Source organism: Jaculus jaculus, chromosome 5, assembly GCF_020740685.1.
Source record: "Jaculus jaculus isolate mJacJac1 chromosome 5, mJacJac1.mat.Y.cur, whole genome shotgun sequence".
Taxonomy (NCBI): domain Eukaryota; kingdom Metazoa; phylum Chordata; class Mammalia; order Rodentia; family Dipodidae; genus Jaculus; species Jaculus jaculus.
Window position 1 is genome coordinate 8,085,622 of NC_059106.1, and position 14,825 is coordinate 8,100,446.

The window sequence follows — 14,825 nt, forward strand, 5'->3', positions numbered from 1 at the left end:
CAGATCCCAGAAGCGAGTATGCCCTGACATTGGCAGATGAACAGAACAAGCCCTGCGTAAGCCCTGCGTGCCTGGAGGGGACCCACGTGTGTCTCAGCGAAACAAACATGTTTTTAAAACACTCTTCCGTGGTTACTTGGGGGGGCAGATTTTTCGAGGTAGGGTCTCATTCTAGCCCAGGCTGACCTAAAACTCAGTCTGCAGTTTTAAGATGCCCTTGAACTCGCAGCAATCCTCCTACTTCTCTGCCTCCTGAGTGCTGCCATTAAAGGCTTGTGTCACCAGTGATCATAATTAAGGATTAAAGTTTTTTTTTTCAACTTTTTATTGACAGCTTACATAAGTACAGGCAATAAAGCCGTAACTCCATCCCTCCACTCCCATTCTCCCTCTCACATCCATCCTCTATCATTTTTTTCTTTTAATTTTGCGACAGGATTTCACTGTGTAGCCGAGGATATATATATATATTTAGAGGCAGAGAGAAAGAGAGAGAGGGAGAAAGAGAATGGGCATGCCAAGGCCTCCAGCCACTGCAAACGAACTCCACATGCATGCACCCCCTTGTGCATCTGGCTTACACGGGGCCTGGAGAGTTGAACCTGGGTCTTTCGGCTTTGCAGATAGTATCTCATGTAGCCCTAGGGTGGCCTTGAATTCCTGATCAGCCTACCTTTCACTGACAAGTTCTGGGATTATGGGTGTGTGCCTGCTTTTTACTTGTCTTTATTACTCGTAGAAACTAATGGGTTTCATGAGTGTATAGAGTGTGCTTTCATCACTGCTCCACATTGTCCTCTCTTGTCCCTGTTCCCTCCTCCCAGATAATTTTTTTTTCTACCAAGGATTATCAATGAATAAAATTACAGATTAAGGTAATAGCTGTCTAAAGCTAACTGAAAGGGAGACATTTGTCTGTCAAAGTTCAAATTCCACAGAGAGCATCCATGCCTGGCAAACTGACCTGGATAATATCATAGCTCTAGATGGTGAAAGGACTAGATCTCAACATCTTTTAATTAAATTTTTTAAAAACTTTATTTTTATTTATTTATTTGAGAGAGAGAAAGAGGCACAGAAAGGGAGACAGAAAATGGGCATGCCAGGGCCTCCAGCCACTGCAAACGAACTTGCTCCCATGTGCATCTGGCTTATGTGGGTCGTGGGGAGTTGAACCAAGATCCTTTGGCTTTGCAGGCAAATGCCTTAACCACTAAGCCATCTCTCCAGCCCCAACACTTACACTGCTGTTTTCTCCTTGCCCCACATCCAGACATTTCCATCCAGAGTATTTGATTAATGACTGTTTCCGTGAGTGGTGGGTTATTTCACCCACAGCTGTGCATAGAGAGGCAGGGACCTGTGTTTGTGACCTGCAGTCAGGGTGGGGTCCTGCCTTGTGTCCTACTTGGCAAGTGTAGTATTATGGTAATTATCTTCTATCACAGTTTCAAGCCATGGATAGAGACAATAGGAGGAATATAGCTTGGAATAAATGAAAACAAAGGTCAGCCACTGGAATGTAAGAAGAGATAGTAAGAGAAAGCCTCATTTCAATAAACGAATAGTGGTTTTTGTTAGAGCTCAGGATGTAGATTGTTTTCCTTGCATCTCTCTTTTCCTTTCAATTTTCTGCATTATTTTATACATATTACATGGAAGCTTATGACTTATTTTTAAAAGGCAATATCTTTTAATTCTTTAAAAAGACTCTCAACAGAGCCAGGCGAGGTGGCACACGCCTTTAATCCCAACACTTGGGAGGCAGAAGTAGGAGGATCATGTGAGTTTGATGTCACCCTGAGACTACATAGTGACTTCCAGGCCAGCCTGGGCTAGTGTGAAACCCTACCTCAAGGAAAAAAAAAAAAAGGATTCTCAACAGAGGTTGATTCACACCCAAGCAGAAGTCAAGGGAATGAACTCATACTCAGCAGCAATTCCCGTGATCAGATTCTGAGTCTTGCTTTTTTTTTGTTTCTTAAGCATTAGCAGAGGAGCTGAGCCTTGGAGGCTGAGCTAACTGATTAAATGTCTTTTTTTTGTCCTCCCTTGAAAGAAAGGTGCTTTGTGGTCCATTATTTGTTTATAGCCAAGAACTCATTTTGATTTAGCTTGCTTTCTTTTCTTTATTTTTAACATATATATTTTTAAATTTATTCATTTATTTAGAGAGACAGAGAGAGCTGCATTAGGGCTGCAAATGAGCTCCAGACACATGGGCCACTTTGTGCATCTGGTTTGAGCCCCAGGTTGTTTAGAGGGGCTCTTTCCAGCGGAGAGTGGCCGTCTGTCCTTGCTCTTTGCAAGGGAGACAGTGTAGGTCTCCCTCCAGGTGCCTCCTTTGCTCTTCCATAGTGAGTCATCTCTACACTGAGCAGATTGAAATGATCACCAATCATCATCTTGCACTTCTGTAGGCTGTTCTTTTGAAAAAATTATTATTATAGTGAAACATACATACCATAAAGGTAACTATTTTATCTGTTTTTAAGTGAATGGCTCCATGTCACCCAGCTCATTTACAATGTTCTGCAGTAACCCTGCAGAGCTCTTTCTCCCTCAGGACTAGAACTCTGAATCCATTAAACCCTGACCCACCTTCCCGGCCCTTCAGGCCCTGCTGACACCGTTCTACTTACTCTGTGTCCCTGTGAATTTGCTTGTTTTACACAATTCACATAAATGGAAGCAGATAATATTCATCTTTTTTTTTTTTTTCAAGGTAGGGTCTCACTCTGGTCTAGGCTGACCTGGAATTCACTCTGTAGTCTCAGGGTGGCCTCGAACTCATGGTGATCCTCCTGCCTCTGCGGCCTGAGGGCTGGGATTAAAGGCATGCACCACCATGCCAGGCTAATATTCCTCTTTTGTGGCTGGTTTATTTCACTTAAAGCACTGTCTTCGGGGCTTTGCATGCACTGGAATTCCCTTTCTTTTAAAAGCTTCATTGCATGGATGGGCCGCTTTCTGTGCGATGGAAGAGCGCCATTCACCTTTAAAGGTACTGGGGTTGGTTTTACTTCTTGGCTGTTGCAAATGACACAACATGGAAACAGGGAAGTAGAAATATCTGTTCAAGTCTCTTTGTTTCAAAATATATCTTGGGGGCTGGAGAGATGGTTTAGTAATTAAGGCACTTGCCTGCAAAGCCGAAGGACTCAGGTTCAATTCCCCAGGACCCACAAATGCCAGATGCACAAGGGGGTGCACGCATCTGGAGTTAGTTTGAAGTGGCTGGAGGCCCTGGCATGCCCATTCTCTCTCTCTGCCTCTTTCTCTCTCTGTCATTCTCAAATAAATAAATAAAAATAAACAAAAAAATTTAAAAAATAGACAAGCACATGCATCTTGTCTGTATGAAAATTTACTTTCATATTTAATACAAGGTAAAATTATATATATACCAAATAATCGTTTTAAAATAAATTTCTTAATAATTTATAATCAGCAAGTGTTTGATTTATATACTTATTTTATATATCTCTATGCCTAGGGTCATGTAAAAAAAGGTTTCCAGCCTCCTCTTCACCCCACAGGGCGCATAGGACCCAAAACTTCGATTGGACAGGTACCATTAAGTTCTAGCAGCTGGATTAATTTGGGAAATCCTCTCCCTCATGCCTCCCCCATCCACTCTGGGGAGCAAAGGACCGGAAATTTTGACTGGGGCCAGCATGTGTGAATTCCAGCAGCCAAGGCTCCTTATGACGTCTCCCCACTTCCTCTGGCACTACCGCCACTCATCTTGATTGGGACCAGGCAACTGGGGTCCCCTCAGAAATCCTCGCCTTTGAATCCTGCCTGAGCAGTACAAACAGCATGATACTGGCAAAAAGCAGACACGTGGTTAGTGGGGTAGACTAGAAGACCCAGATATCAGTCCTTTAAACTACAGCCATCAAATTTTGACAAAGATGCCAAAAATACACACTGGAGAAGAAACAACTTCTTCAACAAATGGTGCTGGGAAAACTGGATTATCTATGAGGAAAACTGGAGCTAGATTCTTATCTTTCAAGCCGCCCCCCCCCAAAAAAAAACCCAACTCTAATTGGATCAGCTGGATCAAAGACCCAAAACTATGAAAATGCTAAAGAGAAAAGTACACAATGTAGGTATAGGTAAGGACACACACACACAAGCAGGGCATGGTGGCACACGCCTTTAATCCCAGCACTCAGGAGACAAAGGTAGGAGGATCCTCATGAGTCGAGGCCACCCTGAGACTACATAGTGAATTCCAGGTCAGCCTAGGCTAGAGTGAGACACTACGTCAAAAAAATAAAAATAAAAAAGAGGCTGGAGATGGAGAGATGGCCAGAGATTAAATGTGCTTGTTTACAAAGCCTGACAACCATAGGTTTGAATCCCTAGTACCCATGTAAAAGCCAGATGTATAGCTAGTGCATACATCTGGAGTTCATTTATGGTGGTGGCAAGAGACCCTGGTGTGCCCATGCAAAAAACAAGGCTCTGGCAAACCCATTCTCTATCTGCCTCTTTCTTTCTCAAATAAAATAAACTTAAAATTAAAAAAGAGAAATTTTGGAATGCCAGTTTGTATTTCTTGTTTATTTATGAGTCCCTAGTAGAGACTTTTGCTTTTTTTTGGGGGGGGGAGGGTCAAGGTAGGGTCTCACTAGCTCAGGCTGACCTGGAATTCACTACGTAGTCTCAGGGTGGCTTTGAACTCAAGGTGATCCTCCTACCTCTGCCTCCTGAGTGCTGCGATTAAAGGCGCGCACCACCACGCCTTGCTACATTTTTAGTTGTTATGACTTTTCTGTTGTTATGTTTGTCTGTTGTTAATAGTTTCCAGATTTGTTACACTGTGAGCTGTGATCAGTGGTTGTAGTATTTCTACTGATCACTTTCTTTGTGCCTGATATATGCTTCTGTGAACTGTTGTCCTTTTTGGTCACACTAATCTCTGCCTTTCTCTTGAGAAGTCATTCTCTCCCTTATCAGTGTGACAAAGTCTGACAGTGTCCACAGATGTGGCCTGTGGATGATACTCGTTAGTTAAGTGTGTGTCTCGGCTTCCTGGCTCTGTCTTGTTCTCAGTGGGATATTACTGTGTTTTCATCAACACAGGTTTTGTTTTTTTTTGTTTTTTTGTTTTTTTAGTTTTTCGACATTGGGTCTCACTCTAGCCCAGGCTGACCTGGAATTCACTATGGAGTCTCAGGGTGGCCTCGAACTTAAGGCGATCCTCCTACCTCTGCCTCCCAAGTGCTGGGATTAAAGGCATGCACCACCACATCAACACAGCTTTTGCATGTTGTCTAGTTATTGCTTTGTAAGGGTGGATCTCTTTCCATTATTTGATGTGTGGCTTAGCTTTGAAAAGTTGGACTTAGGTCTGGCTGAATGGTCAAGGTACTTGCCAGCAAAACCAAAGGACCCAGGTTCCATTCCCCAGTACTCACAGGAAGTCTGATGCATAAAGCGGGACATGCATTTGGAGTTCATTTGCAGCAGTAAGAGATTGGTACACCCAGTCTCTCTCTTTCTTTCTCTGTCTCGCTGCACACAAATGAATAAATATGCATATAAAAAAGAAAAGATGGACTTTTTATTGTTGTTCCTTGGAATACTTTTCCATACCTAGTCCACCATAAGTGGAAAATTTGGATTTCTTTTTCCTTACGTGCCAAGTTATCTGTCCATTGTCATGTCTCATCGTGAGTGTATAAGCTCATTAGGCCGTTCTTCCAGTGCCGCCTGTGCCAGGCATGACTCTGGCTTCAGGAAGCAGCTGTGAACACTCAGGAGGTGCTGCGCTGGCAAGGCTCCCAGACCCCTGGCTTTCCTTCCGCCCCGCTGTGTGTATCTGTGACCTCCAAGTATGCTGTCAGCTTTCAGCACGTCACACACCAGCATGACATCATGGAGTAGATATGCAATAAGTAGATATTAAGTGAATCTAGATAAGCCTGTTTTTATGTTTCTGATAAGATTCTTCCAAAAAAGCAGATACTCAATTTTTCCTTGCACCAAGATATCAGAGAGCACAGTTCCTGCGTGTGTAGAGGCCAATTAAATTCACTCATTTTTTTTTTTTTAAATTGTTTCTTTTGAGGCAGGATCTCACTCTAGCCCAGGGTGATCTAGAACTCATTCTGTAGCCCAGACTGGCCTTGAATTCATGGCAATCCTTCTGCCTCAGCCTTCCAAGTCCTGGAATTGTAGTCATGAGCCCCTGTGCCTGGCTTAAAATCACCTATTGAGTTTTTGTTTTTTGTTTTCCTCACCCGGGTAGTTTGAAATCTATCAGGAGAAAATGTTAGCGTAGGCTTCATTTTTTGCTCAGGCAAACATTCCAGTTCTCCTTCAGCAAAATGAACTCACTGCCACATTCTCCTTCCAGGGACGGGGTGGGAGGGGGCACTCCTGCATGGGTCTTGGCTGGCACCATCCTGAGGGCTGTGCCAGATGGGACTGGAGCCAAGAGCCAGCCTCTGCAGGCCACTGGCACCGAGTGCTCTGTTTCCTTGGGAGTACTTCAGAAGAACAAAGATTCCAGGTCACTAATACCTGTTTGATACATTTTTAAAAACCTTTATTCATTTATTCGAGAGAGCGAGAGAGAAAGGGGCAGACACACACACATACACACACACACACACACACACACACATACAGAGAATTGACACACCATGAACTCCAGACACATATGTCCCCTTGTGGGTCCTGGGGAATTGAACCAAGGTCCTTTGGCTTTGCAGACAAATGCCTTAACCACTAAACCATCTCTCCAGTCCTGCTTGAGGCATTTGCTTCTCAAAGGTGCCTGGGCTCATGTTGCCCGCAGACTGGTCTGTCTCCAGCTGCAGGGATGTACAAAGCTCTTTGCAAGGACAGAGCCACCTAGTCAAGACACTGACTCATAACTGCCTGTTCCTCCCAACCTCTCATCCTCTGAGGCCCTGTGGATGTTTGTATCACCTTAGTGCAGAGATTCCTGGATGTCAGAGAGGAGATGCAAGTCATTCCCCCTCCACAGTGTCTTAACTCCACCTGCAAGGGCTGGTGGGCTGGAGAGAAGTGGTACCTGTTCCTTACTAATGAACTCATCATTATGAAAGTTCCCATAGAGAGGACCACCGGCCCAGACTTATGCTGAAGATGTGCTTTTTGGCATCCTGGTATAGGGAAAAGTTGGACATCAGGTTTTTTTTTTTTGTTTCTTTCTTTCTTTGTGTGTGTGTGTGTGTGTGTGTTTTGAAGAGACACTTCATTGGTGGCCAGTTATCAAGGGTGACAAACTGAATTTTTCTCAGCTTAATCCCACTTCTGTGTTTTTGGACCAACCGTTCAAAATGCAATCATTTTAAAACTTTACTGAGGGTTAGAGAGGAACTGGATGGTGAAAAGACCCAGGTGTTTCCAGGCTGCTCAACAGCACTCTTGTCCAGCAGAGCTGTATCAGGTCTCAGAGTCAAGGTCAGAACAGAGAGGTCTCTTCATCTTGGTGATCCTCCTTTGTGAAAATCATGAATGGGTGTTCTCGCGCGTACGTGCGTGTGTGCATGCGTGTGTGGTGGGGCAGAGCATGTGTGTATAGATGCGTGTACCCGTGCATGTGGGGACAGAGAGCATCAGGTGTTCCTCTCGTACAGCTCAGCCGCATGTATCCCCGAGCCAGGTCTCTCAGCCTGGAGCTGCTGTCTATCAGCCCCAGTGATTCTTCAGTCTCTGTCATATGGTTACAGACAGATGTGCGTGGCCATGCCCAACTTTTTATTGTGGGTTCTGAGAAGTTGAACTTGGGATCTCCAGCCTGAGAGGGTCTCATGCTTATGTGGCAAGGGCTCTTAAGCTGAGCTATCTCCATAGCCTCATTTCTAACACTCAGATAGGATTCCAGAAGATCGTTTCCTTGGGCCCCTTTCTCAGACTAAGTTAGAAATTGCAGTCTAGGGCTGGAGAAATGGCTTAGCGGTTAAATGCTTGCCTGTGAAGCCTAAGGACCCTGGTTCCGGTTTGAGGCTCCATTCCCCAGGACCCACTTAAGCCAGATGCACAAGGGGGCACATGCATCTGGAGTTCGTTTGCAGTGGCTGGAGGCCCTGGTGTGCCCATTCTCTCTCTCTCTCTCTCTATCTGCCTCTTTCTCTCTCTCTCTGTCACTCTCAAATAAATAATAAATAAAAATAAACAAAAAAATACAAATAAATAATGTGTGCTTAGGAAGTATTAAAAAAAAGAAATTGGAGTCTGAGGAGGTGAATAGAAATGGTATCTTGAGTATCCCACAGTGAGCTTAGGATTCAGTTGTCACATCCTGTCTTCTAAAACAGCAAGTATAAGAACTTCAGGCTGGGGCTGGAGAGGCACCTTAGCTGTTAAGGTGCTTGCCTGCAAAGCCAAAGGACCCGGGGTTTGATTCCCCAGGACCCATGTAAACCAGATGCATGAGGTGGTGCATGGGTCTGCAGTTTGTTTGCATTGGCTAGAGGCCTTGGTGTGCCCAGTCATATTCTCTCTCTCTCTCACTCTGTCTCTACTTCTTTCATATAATAAAAAAAAATATTTTTCAGAAAAGAAACTTAGGCTGAGCATGGTGGTGCACGCCTTTAGTCCCAGCACTCGAGAGACTGAGGTAGGAGAATTGCTTTGAGTTCAAGGCTGGGCTGGTCTATAGAGTAAGCTCCAGGTAGGCCTGGGCTAGCTAGAGTGAAACCTTTCCTCAGGAAAAAACAAAAACAAACAAACAAACAAACAACAACAAAAAACACTTCACCTATAATTCAAGGATCCAAAAGGAGATTTTCCTCCCTAAGGCAGAAATAAGAGCTCTGGCTGGAGTCTTACATATCAACGAAAACTACAGACCGACACCTCTGCCTGCCTTCTGGCTCCGCTTCCAGCCTGTCAGGCTCGGCGCACAGGAGCCGTGTCAGGCAGAGCCAGCCCCGCCAGGTCAGCTGACCGCCGGAGCCAGGGCAATGTCCATGCCCAGCAGGCACGTGGACCAAGGAAGAGTCCAGGCGCTTTGCCGGGGCTGGGTGCTGAGGACTCGCCCACAGCCGCTCTCTCTTTGTGTTCCCATGGGTCTAACCCTCACCGTGTCCAGATTGTGAAACAATTAAGGAGTAGATAGGCAGAGCTGGATTTTACGGCTCTGGCCACTCTGCTGCCATACCTAGTTTATTGCCAGCCACGTGGTGAGCAGAGGAGACAAGGTTGCTTCAAATCCACGTGGCAGAACAGCAGACTGTGGACAGGAGTGAGGTGCTTGGGTTCATTTTTGTAGATATTGTCTGTATGTCTGTGTTCTTGTTGTCTGATATCCGGCCATGCTTCAATCCTAGCTTTTAGGATGTGTAACATGGAGTCTGGCTCTTGGCCTCTCCTAGTCTGGATCTCCCTGCCTCCTTGCTCCTCTCCAAGGTTGTGCATGGGCTGGTCACCATTCCTCTCTGGACTGAACGCTCCTGGGTGTGGCTCTGCCCATTGTTTCTGCTCAGACAGCTCATGGGCTACTCAGACTTTGTACATACAAATGGAATTGCAAATTTTTCCCCCAGACAGCTATTTGCTGGGTGTCTTTTTTTCACGTCCATCACCAGTGACTTCGGTTTATCAGGCCGTGGTCTTTGGGACTGTACTCTGGTGTACACACAGCGCAAGACCCAGTGTGCCACGAGGCTCTTGCTAGCTTTCCCTTCCAGGCAGGTCCTATCCCTGACCCCGTCTGACCCCTGCCTCTGCCTCTGGGTACCACTGTCCTTGACTCCAACGCTCTTCCCGTTCTGCAGCCCGGGTCACACCAGGCTTCTTCTCGGCTCTGTTCTAAAGGCTGCTGGGCCTGTGCTGAGCCAACACCATCATCACCATGCTACATGTCCATCTTCTCACTTCCCCTGTGGAACCAGCCTCTTAGGCTTACGGGACCCTGTGGAAGGTTCCTGATGGCAAGGCCTTTGCTCTTCTGGGATGCTCCTTCCCAGACACGTAAGACTTGCTGCCTTACTCCTTCTACATCCTTGTCCTAATGTGGTTGCTGGGAGGTCTTCCCTGGCCTTCCCCCTTGTTTTCCTCCTCTGTGGAGTTCATCTCAAGCATGTCTCACCATTTGCTTGAGTTGGATGTTGCCCCAAACACCAGCTCCATGAAGAAGAGACAGTGTCTGTGTGTTTGCTGACACATCCCAGGGTCTGCAGGGGACCCTAATAAGTGCTCATTGGATGAATGAATTTGTGTAGTTCTGCCTGTTCAGTGGGGGCACTGCCTGAGAAGAAAGACACACTCATGGTGAATTAAAATAATGCCTTTTGTACCCCCTTGCTTTATTAAGGCATAATTGACACATAACATGCTGTCATAAACAGTGCGATGCTTTGATATATGCACACATGACAAAACGGTTACCACAATAAAGCTCAGAATGCCCTTGAATTCACTATATATCCCAGGTTGACCTTGAACCTCCCAAGTGCTGAAATTACAGGTGTGAGACACCATGTCTGGTTTTCCCCATCCTTTGTCATTTAAGACCAAATCTCAGTGATTTTCAAGTACCAAACACATTATCATTAGCCACAGTCACCAAGCTGCGGGAGGATCATGGGATCTCATTCCCACTGGCCAGGACTGTATCCTGGAAACTGTACTCAGTGGGTATTGTTTCTGAAGTCCCTCTACACGTCAGTGAGGTGACATTTCTATTTGAAGTAGGTGCATAGACATCAGTACGCTTCCCTCTAGGCCTGGTCAGTCTTTATCCTTGGTGACATTAAGCACAGCCTTGGCCCATGGAGGCACTCACTGGCATGGGTTGAGGTGGGACCCGTCAACTCCGACAGTGTTGCTTGCCTATGCTGGGAATTTCAAACTGCACTTAAAATCCTGGCGCTATCCACTCAGGCTGAGACCACGCTTCTAAAGCCTTGGTGAATTTTGTGACTGAAACAGATACGTTGTGTGTCATCTCACGTACGCCTGATGTCTGATGGGGGGTGGCAGGGCACCCCAGACAATCTTGACTCTACCATTCTCTGGGCAATCTTGGGAAACTCAGTCTCTATGAGGTGTCATCTTTCAACACGTGAAAGGAGAGGGGTGTTAGCGCAGTTTAGATCCTGGGAGAATGAGCTCTGGAAAATGCGCTGGAGACCATGAGCTTGCTCTTCATGGCTGTAATGGGTTAGACTTGTGACCACCTAGGAGACTGGAGGAGAGTTCTGTTTGGACCATGGGTTTGGCCCAGTGGTCGCTCCCTTCTAAAGTTGCCTGTGTTTCCATCCACAGTGTGTCCTTAGCTACTCCTGGCTTCCTTCTACCATTGGCACATCTCTGGCTTTCCATAGTCTGTCTGCCATCAGTTATTCGTGGGATTTTTCTTTTTCCTGGAATCCTGAAATCCTTGAAGTCAGTGCCTGCTGTAAGTGTGGCTGTGTGCTAGATTGTTCTGCTCACTTGATGTCGTCCCAAATTCGCAAGTTGGGCCCCTCTACTCCACACAGCAGCCAACAGCAGTGTGGCTGCTCTTCTCACAGCATTTTCCTCTCATCAGCTCTGTGGGGAGAGGGTTTGCCTCCCAGGGAGCTCTAGTTATGGCAGAGGAAACAGACTTTTGGCATAGCAAACCCTATTTCCTTTTCAAAGGTTAGTTGAGCAGATACAGAGAGCATTTGCGTATCCACACGTTCCTCCCACTTCCTTCATGCTACTGAGAACCCAGCAAAGAGGCTTGGCAGCCTCTGGGGTACCGGAGGAAAGTACCATCTTCCTTCCCATCCCGTCCTCTGCGGGCACATTCGTGCTCAGCTTGGGAAGCCAGGCAAGAGGCTGCAATTCTGGGAGGGGCGGGACAGTCCCTGTAGTGTCTCGGAACTGTTGGCTTGCAATCATGGCTGCTGGGAAGTGCTGACACAGTCCCTTTTTATCTTCAGAGTGACTGCAAACTAAGGGAGGTCAAGGTTTTGCAATAGAGAGCAGGAGTTTCTAAAGAGTTCTTATCATCCATCCATGAGGACCTGGCAGCTGGGAAGTGTTTGGGAGTTTCTGTGGCGTGTTTGGGACTTGGAAGATTATCAGTTGCTGTGAAGGCCTGGGAGAGAGGCTCTTCTGAGGAGAGATCAGGCAGCTGGGCCGCCCTCGGGAGGGACGTCGTGGCAGCTTGGAGGGGATGGAAGTGGCCTTTCTCATCGAGGGTGAATGGCAGAGTTGGGACAGCCAGAAGGACCCCGAGCAGGAATTTTAAAGAGCAAGACAAGCCACGGCTGAAGGAGGAAAGCTGCGGCCAGGGCTGCCCACTTGCCGTGCTCAGCAGGCTCTGCAGCTAGTGGGCGCTGAGTCTAGTGCCCCTAGGCCACGCCCCTGCCACCCCTCCAAGCCCTCCGCACTGCTTTCCTTTTTCTCCAGGAAGTTATGCGCATAAATTGCCATTTGCCTCTCTTTTATAATATTCCTGCAGAACCAGTTCTGTCAGTTAAAAATATTGAACACCTATAAATAGTGCTCATGGAAGATGATGCCCACATTGAAAATAAATATTAGAGATGTAATAACAATGGAAGTACTTAGAACAGGTGCTCCTGGAAAAGTTTCAAATCAATAGGATTTTGGTCATTCAAACCACATTCAACGTTTTCGATAAGAGTGTTTAACTCAGGAAATGTACAATATGTGATTCACACTGTGCTGGGCTAAAGCAAGCAGTTCCTTGGAGGGCAAATAATCACAAACCCCCTTGAGGATGTTTTATAGGGTGGGATATCTCTAGCCATTTTTGAAACGTAACATAGTTCACGAAAATAAATAAAACTAACACAGGACCTGATGCGTGACTACAAAGACTGATGGTGAAGTCGCCACTTAGAGCAAGAAGCAAAATGTGGGCACTTCAGAAGCTTTTGATCACCCCCTTTCTGGCTATGTGGATCTTTCTCAACATGTTGACATCCAGCTTGGCTTGGTTTCTCCAATATCTGAATTTTATGTACCAAACCAGTTTATACTCTTTCATGGTTGGTTTCTTGTACCTCTCAGTGGGTTTTGTTTTGGTTCTTAGAGGTAGGGTTTCACTCTAGCTAGCCCAGGCTGGCCTGGAACTCTAACTGTAGACTCAGGATGGCCTCAAACTCACAGCAATCCTCCTAGCTCTGCCTCTTGAGTGCTAGGATTAAAGGTGTGGGCTACTGTGCCTGGCTTCTTTATTATTAAAAAAATTTTTTTTTGAGGTAGGGCCTCATTGTAGCCCAGGCTAACCTGGAATTCACTATGTAGTCTCAGACTGGCTTTGAACTCACAGCGAACCTCCTGCCTCTGCCTCCTGAGTGCTGGGATTAAAGGTGTGCGCCACCATGCCCGGCTTCAATCATTTCCTTGAATGAATGTGCAACATATGTTCGACAGGAAATGCATCCATTTTATGGCTTTGGACATTTTGCTAGTTTCCCAGTTGGAGCTCCTACAAGAGCATGGTTGCCCCAGGTCTAAACCGGGTGGCACTTCATGGGGCACAAAATTTCTGTTCTTAAAATTTGTCTTCTGGGCTGGAGAGATGGCTTAGCGGTTAAGCGCTTGCCTGTGAAGCCTAAGGACCCCGGTTCAAGGCTCAGTCCCCAGGTCCCACGTTAGCCAGATGCACAAGGGGGCACACGTGTCTGGAGTTCGTTTGCCAAGGCTGGAAGCCCTGGCGCGCCCATTCTCTCTCTCTCCCTGTATCTGTCTTTCTCTCTGTGTCTGTCACTCTCAAATAAAATTAAAAAAAAAAAAATTTGTCTTCTGCAGAGCTCTCCAGCCCAGCTCTGAACATCCTTCCAGGCCCCATAGCTCCTCCTGCTCCCACAAGCCCCTCCTGAACTCTATGACACAGAACTGCACATGGATCCAGTCATAACTGCTTGGCTAACTGTGGTTTCTCTGAGCTGCTAGTAACCAGACCAGCGCCCTTCCCCTCTGATAGCTCCAGTGTTCTCTTCTATTGCCGAGCCCTGGGGTCTGAGCTCCAATGAGCCCCAACCAATACCTGCCCTCGGTCTCCTTTTCCACTGTGATGCCATCTGAGGGAGTAAACGACATGAAACAGCCAACATTAATCACAAGAAAGGATGGAAAAATCATAAATGACACCAACCTGCCAAGGGCAGCATCCAGAGGGGCCTTGTCCAAAGCCATCAACATTAGCCAGCTTCGAGGGGCAGGCTTTAAGCACATGGCTTCCAACTCTTGAGATTTGACCCATCATCCCCGTTTTTGCTTTTTGGTAATCAGAATAATAAATTATGAACCTTCATTGGAAATATGAACTTTTTAAAGTGTGAAAATTAGACATTAATGTTGATTGGTAAGAAGCATTTCTGACAATAAAATGTTTATATCACTTTACTAGTTGGGTAAGCTAGGCTTTGCTTCAGGAATAAACTCAAAACCTCAACTTCTAGAAACCTAAGGATTAACTTTATTTTTATTTATTTATTTTTGTTTTATTTATTTAAGAGCAACACACACACAGAGAGAGAGAGAGAGAGAGAGAGAGAGAGAGAGAGAGAGAGAGAGAATGGGTACACCAGGGCCTCCAGCCACTGCAAATGAACTCCAGATGCGCGTGCCCCCTTGTGAATCTGGCTAACGTGGGTCCTGCAGAATCAAGCCTCGAACCTGGGTCCTTAGGCTTCACAGGCAAGCACTTAACCGCTAAGCCATCTCTCCAGCCCAAGAGTTAACTTCATAGTCATGCAAAATCCACAGCAGATCCAGTGGTTCTCCAAAGTGGCACCCTCCCACTTGTTGACTGGAGACTGCAGTCTGGACCCATGTATTTATATAGGTTTGCAAATGCATGTAACAATAATTCTTTTTTAATTTGC